The sequence below is a fragment of the Podarcis raffonei genome, chromosome 14 (genome assembly GCF_027172205.1).
Source record: "Podarcis raffonei isolate rPodRaf1 chromosome 14, rPodRaf1.pri, whole genome shotgun sequence".
NCBI classification, from domain to species: domain Eukaryota; kingdom Metazoa; phylum Chordata; class Lepidosauria; order Squamata; family Lacertidae; genus Podarcis; species Podarcis raffonei.
Window position 1 is genome coordinate 9416006 of NC_070615.1, and position 17506 is coordinate 9433511.

General features: G+C 45.7%; 1 protein-coding gene across 5 annotated transcripts in view; it reads right to left on the reverse strand.

Annotated features, from left to right (window-relative positions):
• Positions 1–12962, reverse strand: part of C14H15orf39 (chromosome 14 C15orf39 homolog) — a 45119-nt gene extending 32157 nt beyond the window's left edge. For 2 of the 5 annotated variants that reach the window (XR_008327569.1, XM_053365562.1), the window contains exon 1: positions 12310–12960. The gene's annotated coding sequence lies outside the window, so the exon portion shown is untranslated. Of the gene's footprint in view, positions 1–10247; positions 10352–12309 lie in introns of those variants that run through there. The other 3 variants (XM_053365564.1, XM_053365563.1, XM_053365565.1) reach the window with 3 other exon arrangements.
• Between the last annotated feature and the right edge of the window lie 4544 nt (positions 12963–17506).

Genomic DNA, 17506 nt, shown 5'->3' on the forward strand with positions numbered 1-17506 from the left:
ACGCAGAAATGGCAAAACTTACCGGAAAAAATAAGAAATCAAGATAACAAACTTTTTATAAAGGAATGGAAATGGTTTGTTGAATATTTACAGAGAAATTGTAAACAGATAAGAAACTTGGCAGGATTATTGAAATAACCTGCAGTTTTATAAGAGTGTATGCTTAAAGTAGATGAATAAATGAGCAAATTAAGTTAATTTGGAATATGCAGAAAATATTAAAAATTAATTTAAGGAACTGCAGAAAGAGGGGGAAGGAAGTCGAGTTTTGAAATGTTAAAATGATTATAAAATTATTGAAATGTATAATATTAAAAATCATTGAGAGAGAGAGAGAGAGAGAGAGAGAGAGAGAGAGAGAGAGAGAGAAAGCTTCATGGCTAAGCTGGGATTTCAACCCTGGTCTCCCAGGGTCACAGTCCAACACTCTACCCACTACCCCACACTGTTTCTCTGAGTTCTCAGGGAAGAGGGATTGGCTTTTAAACTGCTCTGGGAAGTGAACAAGGGTCTCCTAACAACTCTCAACACCCTTAACAAGCTAGTTCCCAGAATTCTTTAGCTGTTGTGCCCGTGTAGCACCCTGCTTGTGGTTAACGCTTCGCTGGAATGAAATATTCAACGCAGCAATAGAGAAATTAAAATAATAATTTATTTGTCAGACAAATAAATGATAGGCACAGTGGTATATGGTTACCAAAGCTCTGCCCACTCCAGCCCTGATGGCCAACACTTATATTTCCTCAGCCCAGCCCCCTTGCTCCTCCTTTGGCTGCCTCTGTCCAATCAGCCTGGTTAAAATTCCTATTGGCTGCTTGCTAGAACCAATCATAAAAGATACACCCATTTCCTATTACCTTTTATGGGAGACAAAGAGCTATATTTCCTTCTATCCATAAATGGCAGACAAGTAGCCATATATCTTACATTTGCCTCGACAAGGCACCTTAATCACCAGATCACCTTTTGCCCCTGTTGCCCCTGCATTCCAAAACAAATGGCTAAAACAAATGGCTCATGGTATTAAATTCTATCTAAACAGAGATCTTGGGTTCACATTCTCACACACCATCAATGAAATAAGAATCTAACATAAGAATCTAACATTTCTTACTTTCTAAATCCTTTGCATAATTACATTAAGCCAACAAATCTCATACATAACATAGATAGCTTTTTAGAAGAAAAGGCCTTTGCAAAGTAAAAAAGGAACTCAGTAAAAACAGCTTCAAAAGAAGCCTCTTCAGTTTACACCCCACTTTCCCAGCCAGCTGCTTTTCCCATTAGCTCTTCCCAAAATTTATTGCCCTTTAACTCTCTCAGTATACCTTAAACCTTAGGAAAATATGGCTAGAGTCTGATGGGAGGCACATGGTATTATTTTCTGTTAAACAATAAATCTTACTATTTACCAACTCTTAATTACTGTTTTTGCAGCTTGATTGTATTCTGTAATATGTAGGATCAGTGTAACATTTGCTCCCAGCCTGTAATTCCCTTTTACAACTTTGAGAAACTTATCTCTTGCTACTGCTATAAATCAGGGAGGGCCTTGTTCAGGAGAGCAGGAAGATGAACAACTGCCAAAGTACTTAGCCAGCTGGTTTCTGCCTGGCATGAAACATACAAACATTTGCAAATATATCTTTAAGCTCATTTTAAAATACAGGCCTTGATCAGATGCCTCACCCGTGCCTGAGTCCAGGGGGACATTTGCGTGGGGGAGTTAGCCCGTTCCCGGCTTTCTGCTTATCCAGGTGTTCGTCCTTGGCTGACCTATGATGGAAGCCTGGGTCAGCGCTACCTGCATGGCAGGGAGCTAGTCGAACCAGAGCCTACGCAACCACTCACTTTCTGTAATCAATCAAGTTGTGGCCTAAAGTCTGCCAAAAACCAAACCAAAATTTTGAGTCAAGTGTTAATTTATTTAGGGGGGAGGTCTCTGGGTCTGAACACGCAAAATAAATAATATGGTAAGGATAGGGCGGGCCATATCTGGTTTTCAACATCGCGATATACCACTAGCTATAGCACGATATCTAAAATAAGAATGGAACTATGTAGAAGCAAACAGCAGGGCTGGGTGATATGTGGTTTTGAACTTGATATATAACCAGTTAAAACACTGTGATATACTGATGAATCACAATGTCTGCAATAAGGATAGAACCATGTAGAGCCATCGGCTGGTATCACAGTTCTTCCCACATTGTGATTTCTGCTTAGCACACAAACACGCATCATGATTCATGATATATTGCCAGGTCATGTCCTGAGTGCATGAGCACTCTCCCTATTGGTGTGGCTTTATTACGGCTAGTGATCATTGATTTCCTTCTCCCCTATTAATTTATCTAATTGTCCTTTAGAGCCAATCCATTCAGGTTGGGGCCATCAATACATCTCTCAGGAACAGCAGCATATAACAATTTATGCATGCATTCAATTTATAGCCTACCTTTCCTCCCAAATGAGCCCAGGGTGGCAAATGCATGCAATAATCATTATCATCATCATCATCATTTTTAAAAAACTTATAAAGACTTATTTTATGCCTGGTGCTCTTCAGCCATCAAATGCCTGGGTAAATAAGAATGCTTTGAAATGTCTTCTTAAAGCGAATAATGAGACAGGCATACCTCACCGGAGGGGGCATTCAACCAACAGGGAACCACCACTGAGAAGGCCCTGTCTGGGGGTCAACGCCAACCAGGAAGCCCCCAATGGCAGCGCCACCAACAAGGCCTACACCCTCCAATTGTAGAATCTAACATGGTTGAAATTGCAGAAGGTACTCTTTTAGGTATATGGGGGTAAGCGGTTTAAAAAACAATAAACGGCTTAGTGGTTTTTTTTTTCTTAAAAAAAAGAGGGGTGGGAAAGTTCTAAGGGAAAGAGAATTCAACATGTGGGGCCAAGTCTTTTAGACTGCTTCACTGCAGGGGGTTGGACTAGATGACCTTTGTGGTTCCTTCCAACTCTACAATTCTATGATTTCTGTGAAAAGGCCCTGTTTCTTATACCTGCTAGCTTATCAGCCTTAGTTGCCCCAGGCTGCTACAGCCAACCTAGGACCCAGGTAGGTTCACAAAGGAAGTTATTGAGCGTGTGAGAACACTTAACAGGAGCAGCAAGATATCACAAGTTTCTGGGAAGATTGTGTCCCAAGTCTGTTTATTTTATTTATAAAAATACTTCTATATGACAATCTCATTAAAAACTATACACGTTTGCAACGACTGTACATACATGCCATAAAAAACACGTAAGAACATCAGAGATCAGCAGCTGGCTGTTACAGAAGATGCTTTTCCAATTGTCTACACAGGTTTGGCAGCATAGAGAAGTTTTCAGCAAACAAGGAAAAGTTAAAACAGAAGGCGCCCTGCTGAATCTCTGTTGAGTTTTCCACTGATGGCATTCAAGACTTGGACCTATTCAGAACAAGTGCGCTCAGGAGCAGGCAATGTTTCTCTGATGTTTGAAAGCCACACCGTGGCTTGGTGGCACTTTCCAAAGATTACGAGGCAGGACATAGAAAGAGTCAGGATTACACAGGAAGGATGAGGAAGCCATCGAGGGAGAAAGCCATTTTGTAAAATAAAACGCCCCCAGCCAGCCTTCTCAGAGGCATGTATCCAAAATAGGCTGATGTTAAACATTACAACGAAGTTTCAATCTTTTTTCAGACGGCCAGCCAGCCCAGCGACACTTGATGAACTATCTGGCATTCTTAAGCATGTTTACTGGGAAGTTCATGTCCCTCATTCTGTAGAATTTTCCTGGAAAATGAAGCTTAGCATCACAGACATGTATTGTGTCTAGGAAAGTGTGTGTGTGTGTGTGTGTGTGTGAGAGAGAGAGAGAGAGAGAGAGAGAGAGAGAGAGAGAGAGAGAGAGAGATTTTCTCGGCACTAAATCAGAATTTCAGGAAGCCGCAAAGTGGGTACATAATGTAACTATGATGCTGTAATGGGAATTGGGGGTTGCTCGTCCGTAAGTTGCCGCCACTCTCGGCGAGGTTGCCTGGATAAACCTTCCCCTGGCTGGACAGTCCTGATTCCGCGTCTGTCTCAGTCACTGGCAGAATCCATCAGTGGGCGTTTCCTGAACTTCTTCCCACATAAAAGTTCCTTGACGGATAGTCTCCGCCTAGCCTCCCTGCGCGGAAGTCTTCTGCGCAGGGTGGGTGTGGGCAGCGGAGGACCCGTGCTCTCCCCGCTGGTCTCTGGTGAAGAGTCCTGGAGCCATCTCTCCGAAGCCCGCCTCTGCCCGCCTTTCTCCCTGGTGTAACGCTGATTTCCTTCCCCGGTCGCTGAGTCCCCTCCTTTCCTGCTGGGACCTTCTCCGGCATCGCTTGGGAGCCCTTCCTCCACTCCTGGCTGCGATGGCAGTTCCCTGACAGATGCCATTCTGTCAATGCCAAACGCAAAGCCTGCTCAAAATTACAGCTGCCATACATCCAGACATCACCAGTACTTCAGTGGCATAACTGACATCTGGGGGGAAAATTCTGAAAAGCTTTGTCCTGAATCTCAGGCAAGTCAATCAAAAAGAAAACCTCAACAACTTTGGGAAAGCGCAACAATTTTGGGATGTCCTGGTTTTTATTTTTCGAAATATGGCAACCCTATGTCCAGATTCCACAGCAGTACAGTGGTATCTCAGGTTACATATGCTTCAGGTTACATACGCTTCAGGTTACAGACTCCACTAACCCAGAAATAGTACCTCGGGTTAAGAACTTTGCTTCAGGATGAGAACAGAAATCGTGCTCCGGCGGCATGGCAGCAGCAGGAGGCCCCATTAGCTAAAGTGGTGCTTCAGGTTAAGAACAGTTTCAGGTTAAGAACAGACCTCCGGAACGAATTAAGTACTTAACCCGAGGTACCACTGTATGCGGTATAGTTATACAGACAGCCAACAAGGCAGGGAGGCAGAAAGCCAGCATCTGGGGTGCACAACAGCCCCCTCTTAAATACCGTCACGTGAGAGAACCAGAGATAGGAATCTCAGGACCCAGGGACAAATGCGGCCTTCCATACCTCTCCATCTGGCCCTTGGAGGTCTCCCAAACCGCACACTCCTCTTCCACAAGCCAAATCCCTTGCCAGCCCCACTTTGCACCCTCCTCAAGTTTCTTTGTCTGGCTGGAATGTGTCCTTGTACTCTGATTGTGCTTTCTGCTTGCCTGGATAGAGAGGAGTATTTAAGTGTGGGCGAAAACCAGCCTCTAAGAAATGTACTCCAAAGCCACTCTGTAGTACTTTGGAAAAATTTCAAGCCTTTTCCATTTCTAGTTTACAAAGTGGTTGACACGCGTAATTGCAGCTGAGCCGGTTTTTCTAATCAATCAGTAAAAAAAAAGTCACCGTTTTCATGGGGTTTTCCTCTAGAATGGATTATTTAAGGCACAGTTCTATTCTGCTTCTGTTCCTCCTAGTATTGGCAGCTGTGCAGCACACATACTGAAAATATTGTACGTGGATCTCAAACATGGATTAGTTGCTCTACCCACATGCAAGGCAAAAGTCTGGATCCATTACTGTCATCACTGAGATTTTAATACCATATGGCTGAAACTTTGCACTACCAAAATCATCTCCCCCCAAAAATCATTGGTTCTGGTGGTGTTCAGTTTTAAAGTTTGTCACAACAGTAATATGACACAACTGATAGTTTTATTAAAGGGGTGCGAGTTAAGCATTGCTGTGTTTGGGAAATCAGAACAACTCTGTTTGCATTTCCAAGAGCCAAAACTGGAAGTTTGTAAATGATGTTTAGGAATGGCTGTTCTACAATGAGGTTAGCATGAATAATCTATCAATCCTAATTTAAATGAACAGTTTAACAGACACAGTCCGTGTGTACAAAAAGTCATCTCAATGAGATTGATGATTGATGTAAACCATGCATTCAATCATAGAAAAAGCAGTGAGAAAGGATTTCACGGGAGGTTTTCAAGCAGCAGTTAGATGGCCATCTGTCGTGGATGCTTTAGTCAAGATGCCTGGATTGTAGGGGGTTGGAGTAGATGATCCTTGGGGTCTCTTCCAACGTTAGGAGTCTATCTGCACATTACTCCAAGACGTCACCTCCTATAGGAATTTGCAAAGATCAAATTCCGCAAACATGCCTAGATTTACATTGTGGTAGAGCATATGGCTTTGCATATGCAAAAGGTCTCACAATTTATTCCTAGCATCTCCAAGCAGAATCAGAAAAGGCTCCTGTCTGAAACCCTGGAGTCAGTAGCCGCTGCCAGTTTTGATCTAAATTATGGGTAGGCAAACTAAGGCCCGGCAGCCGGATCCGGCCCAAGCACCTTCTAAATCTGGCCCACTGACAGTCCGGGAATCAGCGTGTTTTTACATAAGTAGAATGTGTGCTTTTATTTAAAATGCATCTCTGGGCTATTTGTGGGGCATAGGAATTCGTTCATTCCCCCCCAAAAAAATAGTCTGGTCCCCCACAGGGTCTGAGGGACAGTGGACTGGCCCCCTGTTGATAAAGTTTGCTGACGCAGATCTAGATGGACCAATGATCTGATCTGGCAGAAGATAGCTTCTGTGGTAAGCCTTTTATTGTGGTAAGCCTTTTATTGGGCAAGTGACTCCATCCTGAGCATCAGAAAGATTCAGAAGTTTGCCTCCTAGCTGCTGTTTGCTTGGGCCAGAATCTTCTGTCGAACACGGCCTTTGCCAGCCCAGTGCAGCCAAGATATTTCTCTTGGACAACAAATCCCATCAGCACCAGCCAAGGGTTGGGAATGATGGGTGATGTAATCCAGCAAGAGTCAGGTTGGAGGAGGCTGGTCTAACAGGTTGTATCAGAGGTGTTGAAAGGAGAGCAGAGTTTCCTGCATGTAGGGGGGGGGTCCAAAGTTCCCCGGGAAGAAAGGCTGATTGGTTAAACTACTCCAGGAATTGTAGCTCCGTGAAGGGACCAGGGGTCTCTTAACAACTCTCAGCGCCCTTGAACCACAAATCCCAGATTCCCTGGGGGAAGCAATGGCAGTGCAAACTGATAGAATACTGCTTTAAATGGGGTCCATGTGTCCATGCTATGTGAAAACCTATGGCCAAACCCTTTTCCGTGGCATGTGCACCTGTATGAATCAGAGGGATTCGCTGTGCCAAAAATTTTAAGTTTTGTCCCATGCACATGTTAAAAATATAGCAGGTACAGTGTCGACAGCTTATCCTTCACAAGATTTCAGTACAGTGGTACCTCAGGTTAAGAACTTAATTTGTTCTGGAGGTCCGTTCTTAACCTGAAACTATTCTTAACCTGAAGCACCACTTTAATGGGGCCTCCCGCTGCTGCCAGAGCACGATTTCTGTTCTCATCCTGAAGCAAAGTTCTTAACCCGGAGTACTATTTCTGGGTTAGCGGAGTCTGTAACCTGAAGCGTCTTAACCTGAAGCGTCTGTAACCTGCAGTACCACTGTAATACATTGCCTATCCACAAAGTCCAGCTTCCCATCACAGGCCTGAATAGTTAGACTTACCCACATTTTATAAACCCTGACAAAGCAAGCCAAAAAGTTTCAGTCTCAGAGAAACACACATTTGGTAAGGCTTTCTAGAAAGCCACCCATCGCCTCGTGATACTGATTTTCAGTCTTGCAAGAGCTGAGTACAACCTAAATCGAAAATGCCTTCCTCCAGTTTCATGGCCATTCTGTTGCATATTATATAAATACGGGCGTACAACTTATAAAGCACTTTTTTAAAATTTAAAAAGACCTCCTTTGTCAGGGGACCTCTACCGGCTGGCAACTCCATTAATGTTGCCTTGCTTGAGAGTTTCCTTTTGTCTCTGAACAACTGTGTTGTTCAATCCCAAACTAGATTAAGGTGCACACAGCATATCATCCATTTTACTTGAGGTTCCTCTTAATGTCAAAGTGACAAAGTCTATATGGTACCAAGGCTCACAAGCATTTCCAGGCTGCTAGAAACGTGCAACTCTCTTGCTGACTGTAGCTCACAATACTCCACCGGCATTGACAGAATACACATAGCTAGGCATAACCATAGTCATAATTACTAGGGAGTCCAGAAGGATGTAACTACCACTGATGATAGGGGAATAACTCAAATACACCAAATACCACTGGCATAACATTCTGCCACGTTTGATATCCACTCATAGCCAAGCAGAAACATTACAAATAACACTGGTCGGATTTTTCCTGATGGGCCAACAAAGTTACCTGTCTTCTTTATCTGTAACCAGGCAGTGCTTCTGGTTATTATTAGTGACAATTTATTAGAGCTATTTTTATCATTCCCTACATCCTCAGGTCACTGTGCAGGTCACAATACAATCACTAAGTCATCAACGTCTCAGTTGAAAACACAGGTTGCAGGAGGCAACAGGTGGGGGCAATAAAATCAACCTACGATCTAGGAGGGGGTAGCTGCATCCAATGTCAGTCCTATCCATTAGGCCCTTTGAAATCAGCCAACAAAACTAATTAAGATCTGTTAATTTCAATTAGTTGAATACAGCTGTGTGTGTGTGTGTATCACTCTAACAGCACAATCCTGTGCATCTTTTCTAATGAGCGGCACTTTTTTAAAGGGAAAAAGGTACCAGTACTCACTATGAAGTTGTCACAGTAAGTACTACACTTTTAACATGGGGGGGTACCCTTGAGTCCTGCCAGAAAAAAGCACTGCTAATGAGTAAGCTTGCCTGTGTTCAACAGGGCTAACTTCCAAATTGTGCCTAGGATTACAGCTATGACTTACCTGGGACAGCCCCCAGGGAACACAGAAAGAAAGTTCTGATTAAATTTTGTTATTGTTATCTATCTAGTGCCATTAGAAACTACCAGTACTCTATTCCGAACTTTAAAAAATGGAAAGCGTAGTGCTGGTGGTCAACAAAAGAGGTTTAAAGACTCTCTCAAGGGAAATCTAAAAAAATGTAGTATATACACCGACAACAGGGAAACACTAGCCTACGAGCGCTCCAGTTGGAGAACAGCCTTTACCAAAGGTGTCATGGGCTTTGAAGACACTTGAAAGGGAGAAACGCGCTACGAGGAAGGCACGCTTGAAAACCCTCACCATGATCAACTCCCGCCCGGAAACCAATGTCCCCACTGTGGAAGGCCGTGTGGATCCAGAACTGGCCTCCGCAGTCACTTACAGACTCACTGTTAAAACCGTGTTCATGGAAGACAATCTTACTTGGCCACGGGGGATCACCAAAGAAGAAGAGATGGTGCCATTAGTGTGAATGGTGCTTCCTAGAGTACAAGGGGGAGGGGGGTCCCTGTCTCAGAGAGCTTACAATCCAAAATGTGACACAGGGAAAAGAAGCGCAAGGATAAGGACGCATAGGTTGGGGTAAACGGGCAAAGTGCGCTGGACAAAGGCCGTAGCTTAGCAGCACAGCACATGTCTTGGCATGCAAAAGATGGAAATCCGTGGACACTGAACTGAGAATAATAAACCCAACTGAACTTGGCAGGGGGCCTACTTCCCAGTACATATGCATAGGGTCCCCCCCACAATATACTCCTTCAGAGGCATTAAACACCCAACCGAAACCAGTGGTGGAATTGAAAAACCTACGGCCTTTCAGCCGGTGGTTGTGCTATAGCTCCCCAACCATCAGTCATGCTGATGGGAGTTCAGCGGCATGTGGTCAGTGGACTAGGGTGCAGCAGTGGGCTCCGCAGGCTTAGGTTGGAAGGTCAAACAAGACTACAGCCATGAAATTGAAGCAAACCAGCAGCCAGAAGGCCTGATCTTTATTGATTCAACAAAACTCGTTACAAGGGGGACTAGGCCCCCTAAATGTTCCCCTGGCACCTCCTTTCCAAACCTGGAAAGCTTCTGCCTGGCTCAGGGAGGGAGTTGCGATGCTCCCTGCCCCCCAAATCGCCTTCGCAAACTGGCGCCTCTGGCCCTAACTGCCCCCCTACAACAAAAAATCGCCACACATCACTGTGAGAGATGGGGTCCAGCAACATCTGGAGGGAAGCACATTCTTCACCCCTGGTTTGGTGCAACTAAGAGACATCCTTTCACACACACACACACACACACACACACACCCCTTTCTTTGTTGCCTGACTTTCTTACTTCATTCTGGGCATCCACAGAGAAAACGGAGCCAAACCGTTCCTCCATGCCTCTGCTCCAAGCATCACACACTCACTCACACCAATGGCATTTCCTAAACTCTGCCCACTGAGCGCATTTGTGTACACGAGCACTATAGTTACCGCAAACACGAGCTTTCGGAACAGAGGCGGTGCCCACAGATCCGTTGCCGCAACGCATGGCTTTTCAACCGGCGCTGACCACGTGCCTGCAGAGCAGCAGTCTCCAGCCCCGGACATGTGCGCGCATGCAAGCACTCCTATAAACCACACACACAACTTAGGCAATCCATAAATGGTCACGAAGGCCCTAACCAGAGCCTCAAGGCCCTTATATTTTCATAAGCATCCAACAAGAAACAGATGATCTTGTGGGAACAAGTTGTTGGGGTTTTCGTCAAAGGAAAAATCCCACCCCTTAGCAAATGAGAAGGGGGAGAGAGAGAGAGAGAGAGAGAGAGAGAGAGAGAGAGAGAGAAGAGGAGGAGTGTCAGGATTGAAAAACACAACACACTTTTGTCAGCCCTCCTCTAGGGGGGTGGGATTATGTTACCTCCTGCTGCTGCTGAAAGAGAAAGCCCACGCTTTACTTACTTCCTTAGCTCTTGTAAGCAGGCAGCAAATCTGAGAAAAACCTACTTGGGGGTTTGGGACCCAGAATTCTAGGCAGGCTACCTCCACCCCCCACCCCCCCAGAACTTAACCCCTGTCTTCAATGAAGCCTCCACACAACTAAAGATTGAAGCCTTAATTTTCCTAAATGCTCCTGTCTTAGGGAAAACAGGACAGGGCACACACAAGCAGAGGAAAAAAACAGAGGAACAGAGTTCCTCCACAAATGTGCAGAGTGCTTTGCAACCAGCCTCTGTATTAGAAGTCTCCAAGGAAACGTAAGTGGTAGGCAACTCTCGTTTTAAATAACAATTTAAAAATTGTGTTTTCTTTCTTTTAAACAAACTAGATTGCCCTGTGATTTAAAAAAATAAGCCAGCACAATCGCCTGTATGGTTCCAAGAGAACTCTGCTTGGTAGAGCGAGAACTGGTCTCTGGCATCCAACGTACGATCCCTTCTTGGGATCGAGTCCGCAAAGCGCGTTTGGGCACCCTTCCAAACGCACCAAGAGACTAAACAACGCTTGCTTGCTTGCTTGCTTGCTTGCTTCCTTCGTTTTCTTTCTTTTTTTTTTTTTAAGGCTCTCTGTTTATCTTGGAGGAGACGCTTCTCCGCCAGACACCAACCCAAACACCCCCCTCCCCTCCGCACAGCTGAACACCTGGGTGCTTTTGGAAATGCGCCCTGGCCGCCTCCCCAGGCCAGCAAAGTGATGCAATCGCGATGCTTATCATTCCGGGTTTTGTTCTGGCTTACTTCTGTCTACATTGGGGAGGCCAGGTTAACAAAAGGCCGTTTCAGACTGGGGGCAGGCAGCCCTCCCCAACACACGCACGCGCGTATACCAAACCTCCTTCCCAAACCTCCGTGTTTACTCGCGAGTAGGACCCACTCAAACTCCACGGGGCTTCTACTCCCATCCTTTGACAGGGATGCAGCCCGGGGCTACCATCCTGACACAGACTGTCTTAATTTAGTGGGCGCAGCGGGGCTTACTCCCGAGTAAACATGCCTCTGGTAAGTTGCAGGGAGGGAGGGAGGGGAAGTCGTGTGTGTGTGTGTGTGTGTGTGTGTGTGTGTGTGTGTGTGTGTGTGTGATATCTCTCTCTCAGTATATGGAAACAAACAACCCTCTGACTTTTAGAAGGCAACATCTGAAGGCAACTCTGGTTCAGGGGGGGAATTATGTCTAATGTTTTACCATTTTTAATGTGCTCTAAGCCGCCCGGAGAGTGAAACCCAGCCAGATGGGCGAGGTATAAATAATAAAATTATTATTTATTTTCTGTGAACCGTCCTGAGACCTCCGGGTCTAGGGCGGTGTATAAATTAATAATAATAATAATAATAATAATAATAATAACAATAATAATAATGCCACGATCCCCCATGTATGAGCGAGTTGAGATTCCTTCATTGCACGGCGTTGGACTAGATGAACCCGGGACCTCTTCCCAACTCTACAATTTTACGATTCCAGCGCGCCTTCAAAGGGCTGGTTTGAGGCAGCCGCCGTTTCTCCATCGCTGGAAAGCGGGCTTAAATCTTGCGCGGAGAGGAACCGATCTTACCTGGAGCTGCCGGGGTCGGACTCCGTCGCTCCCCGCAGGTAAGGCTGCCCCCCAGAAGCGCATCTTAGTCCCCCGGTAGGGTGGGGAATCGCTCCGGGAGGCTCGGGGCGGGGGAGCAAGTGGTAGCGGACGAGATGGTTTCTCTATTTAAAAAAAGAAAATAGAAATAGAAAAAGGCAGCCTCGCAGGAGGTAAAAGTTGCAAACGCAGGGCGCACTCGGATCCGAGCCGGCCGAACGAACTCCGGGTGCCTAAAAGAGGCAGGCAGCAAATAGAGGATCCAGATCCGTAGCGAGCTCTGATCCGGACTGATTTCGCTTCTTCTCCTTTTTTAAAAAGGGAAAACTCATATCCGACTTGCCCAGGCCTAAAAACTCTTGTCTGGACTTCTTTTTCCCCGCCGTCCCCCGTTGGTTCTCCACGCGCCAACACACACAAAACAAACACAAAACCACTTTGCAGAAAGGAAGCGGCGAGAGCTTGATCCGGAGCCGCTGCTGCTTCAGTCATCTGAAAGGATCTCTGTGTGCGTGTGTCTCTCCGGTCCCTCCCCGCCTCGCGGGAGGAGGAAAGGAGCGAAGGGGAGTCCGGAGGATGAGGGCGCGCGAGGGAGAAGGGAGGAGCCGCAGAGGCAGAAATGTGATGGCAACCTTCCGCGTAATCCGGATTCGGGACGAGCCGAGCCAATCGGATCCCACGCGGAGAGGTTGCATCAACAGGCGGAAAAGAAAGAGGCTAGAAAGTTCGCAAAGACAGAAAAGAAGCCAGTAAGATAAAGAGCATGCGCGTGGAGCCAAGTCCTGTGCATCATCATCTTATTCTTATTACCTTTTACCCTTTTTGAATTACTTGTGGTTGTTGCTCATTCAATTCCTTTCAACAAGGAGCTCATAGAATCATGGAGCTAGAAGGGGCATCATATTCTAGCCCAACCCCCAGAATGCAAGAATCACAGCTCAACTGGAACATACACAGGCCCCCCTCCCTTATTCTCACAAAACCCCTGCCAGGTAGCCAGTTCTTGGAATGGGAGAAAAAAGACCCAGCTGTCTCCCCACCCTTTAGGTTTTGGAAAGCAGGAGCCAAGACTGTGATCCTAACCAGCTGGAAGTAGTGCTACTGAATTCAGTGGGGTCTGTGGGCTAAACCACAGAGCCTAGGACTTGCCGATCAGAAGGTCAGCGGTTCGAATCCCCGCAACGGGATGAGCTCCCATTGCTCGGTCCCTGCTCCTGCCAACCTAACAGTTCGAAAGCACAAAGTGCAAGTAGATAAATAGGTACCGCTCCGGCGGGAAGGTAAACAGCATTTCCGTGCGCTGCTCTGGTTCGCCAGAAGCGGCTTTGTCATGCTGGCCACACGACCCGGAAGCTGTACGCCGGCTCCCTCGGCCAATAAAGTGAGATGAGCGCCACAACCCCAGAGTCATCCGCGACTGGACCTAATGGTCAGGGGTCCCTTTACCTTTACCTTACTCTCAAGGAAGCAGGGTTCCTGTCCTGTGATATAGGTACTGGAGGTCAGGGGCATAGCCAGGGGGGCAAGCTGCTCCCCCCTCAAAAAAAACCCAAGTAAATAAATACAAATACTTAACTAAAAGTAGAAATTGTAGGAAGATTTTGACAGGTTTTTCTGAGCACTTGGGGTCAAAAGAAAGTAATTTAAAGCAACTGTGGTTGAGACATTTTATTCTGAATCTGCTAGGCAGATGATGGCAGGTGGGTGTCCTGCCCCCCCCCAAAAAAAAATCCTAAAGGCTTCAACTGTAACACCTCAGGTCCCAAAGCAGACCATAGAGGGTCAAATCTCACCTTAATTTCCAGATATGCATGTGCAAGGTCACAGCTTTATATCGCAGTTTGCCAGTTGGGAGTTCACAACCAACCCCAGCGAAACTTTGCGAAACATGGGTTAGAATGACATCAGAATTCAGTTGTTACAGCTTTAAGAACACCTCCCCATTAAGGGGGGTCAGAACATAACTACGCCAACTGTCTGACAGTTAAAAGAACATGGGGGGCACACTATCCCTTAAATTCCTCTTTGAAAATTTCCCCAGAGTCCTCCCTCCTGAGAAGTCATTGCCTGTTCTACATCATCACATATTTCTAGATGATCAGTTGATTGTGTAATAAGTGTATATTTGTCCTTGCGTCTTATCTATTTCTTAAAAATAGGTATATCCTGCCTTTCCATCCTAAAGGAAGAAAGCCACAGGCGATGACATCTGACATGAAGACAATAAAACACGAACTATAAAAACAGAAGCCAGGAATTAACCACTGACAGCATTGCCCGTTAAATTGAAGAAGAGTTTGGATTTGATATCCCGCTTTATCACTACCCTAAGGAGTCTCAAAGCGGCTAACAATCTCCTTTCCCTTCCTCCCCCACAACAAACACTCTGTGAGGTGAGTGAGGCTGAGAGACTTCAGAGAAGTGTGACTTATTGGGAAAACCAATTTGACGTTTCACGACTTTCTGACTAGTTGCAGGACCTTACCCAGACCTAGCAGAGTCAACGCAGAATCCATGGAAGCAATTGGCAACTTGGCTGCAGACAGGATAGACGAAGCAGGAACCAGGAACTTGTAGTTAGGTGCTTATTATATCCAGTGGACTATTTACAGGAACAGAACACGGATCTTTAGCTAGCTCTCTCTCACACAACTCACAATTCCTACACTGACACAGAACTCTGAACTCACAAACTCTGAACTAACACATTCCAGTTAGTGGACCATTAATTATCACTCCCTTGAGAGAGTTTGACCAGTCAAGAGACCTGTCTCCATGTCTCTGTTATCACCAGGCAGACTTACGGTACTCCTTCACACGACCTTCTGGCTGCCTGCCAAACCTTAATTGACTCTGTGTGAGTAGCTGCACGTACACAGTTTCCCAAGACCCCCTCACAGCTCTCACACAGTGCAATTAACTTCTGAGCACATACAGAGTATTTTACCCAACTTTGTTCTGCAAACCCAAGCTTTCACACATTTGCTTGTTCTTTACAAACGACAACGGTTTTGTAAATATGTCAGCAACATTTTCAGCACTCTGAACATATTCACATGCAATGACATTTCTCTGTACATTACATAACACATTTTGGTATTTTACGGCCACATGTTTAGATCTGGATTGGCAAACTGCATGGCAGTGGAGCGTGGATCTGGGCCTCCTCTGACAAGCAATGCATGATAGCAGCAGGTTCATATTGAGGGCAGAGAGGCGGTGCTTTCAATAACCACATCCAAACTCTTAGAACTTGAAGGGTCAAAATGAGTCCTTTGAATTGTCCAGGAAAGGGAGTACCGTACTTTTTAAACCCAAAGGCCACATTGCTTTCTGGGAAACCTGCCAGGGGCCACATGCCCGTGGTGCACAGAGCCAGAAGCAAAAGTGGGTAGAGTAACAGATATGAGTTTTACTTGAGATCCTGAGGCTCAGGTGCTCTACAGGCACTCGGGCAGCCCTCTCTGTCGCCCATCCAGGCAAGCCAGAGTCATCGTTGGAGTTCAAGGAAGCCTTCCAGCCAGCCACAAATATCCAAAGAGGATGGGAAGTAAGGGATGTGTTGAGAGTTTGAAGGGCCAGACAGAGATTCCCAGAGGGCCACATTGGCTTCCTGCTTTGAGGTTCTGCCTGCAGCTGCCTTTCAGAGACATACCACCTCCAGTAGCCTCCATAATTCTGCCTAATCTCCTTTTAAAGCTGCTCAAATTGGTGGCATCCCTTTGGAGAGAATTCCATATTCTGCAGTGCACTATTGTGCAGTCCTTCCTTTGACCTGCCTGCATCTCCTACCCTTCAGCGTCATTGAGACACCCTTGGTTCTAATATTATGAGGGAAAGATAAAAACTTCCCTCTATGCCCTTTCTCCACCCCACACACGATTGATTGATTGATTGATTGATTGATTAGTTCATTTAATCCTGGTTATGAATCATTTTCCACAGAATAACCTGAAGGGATTCACAGTAAAAACATCAGCAGTTATAAACAACTCCATATACGCAAACTATTAAAACAATTTCATATGTGAAAACGATTGCAAGTCCAATAAAGACGCAGACTGCTATCTTAAAAGCCCCAAACTCTGTGACCTTTCCTCATTGCAGGAGTTGTTCCAGGTGCATGGTCATGTTCATTGTCCTTTTCTGCACAACTCTTTCCCTGCGTGCTTTAGGAAATTTCTAAGAAGCCAACTTTAAATAAGGAAGGGGGCCCCACAAAGGCACAATCATTCTCCCTCATGATTGCCAAATTGCCAGAAAAAGAGGAAGAGTCAGTCTGAATCTGTAGATTTCCAACAGAGGGTTGATCTCAAGGCTGGTGTCAACATCTGTCATCCTTGCCAGGGCCTCAGTATCCTGCAGGGCCAACTGCTCATGCTTGCCTGAGGCCTCCTATTTTATTTTATTTTATTTTATTTTATTTTATTTTATTTTATTTTATTTTATTTTATTTATTTTATTTTATTTTATTTTATTTTATTTTATTTTATTTTTTTATTTTATTTTATTTTATTTTATTTTTTTATTTTATTTTATTTTCCCTCCCCTCCCGCAGCCTGGTGCTTCAAGCATAGGCAAACAACTAGATCTATGCATCCTGACTTCCAGGGCATTGTGGGAAATTGAAAGGGATGGCCAAAACCTCCTTCCAAGTGCTGCCATCACAACCTGGGAAGTCCATCAGGGCCCATGGATAGAGGGAGCTCACCGGAGGACATACTGCCAGGGCCCCCTGAAACCTGGTTCTGTTTGTCTGGCATAACACTGGCTGGTGAAGCTCACCGTGACATCGAGATAAGACAGTCCACTTGAGCCTTTGAGAAGGGCTGTTTCTCAGTGGTTAGGGCACCTGCCTTGAATGCAGAAGGTCGCAGGTTGAGTCCCTAGCATCTCCTGCCTAGCAAAAAATACTTGAGGAAGGTGCAACTGGGGATCAAGTGTAGCCTGGGGAGCCCCACCTGGGCCTGAGCTTCCCCACTCCTGGATTCCAGACTTTATAAGAGAGAAGGAGAGAGGGAGAGGGAGAGAGACTGACTCATCTTTCCACCAGACACCCTTTGAAAGAAAATTCAGCTAGCCGAACTGTAGAATAAGGCATTTCCCCTCCTCTCCTGTTGTTCCTCCTTCCCTCCCCTTCCTTCCTTCCTTCCTTCCTTCCTTCCTTCCTTCCTTCCTC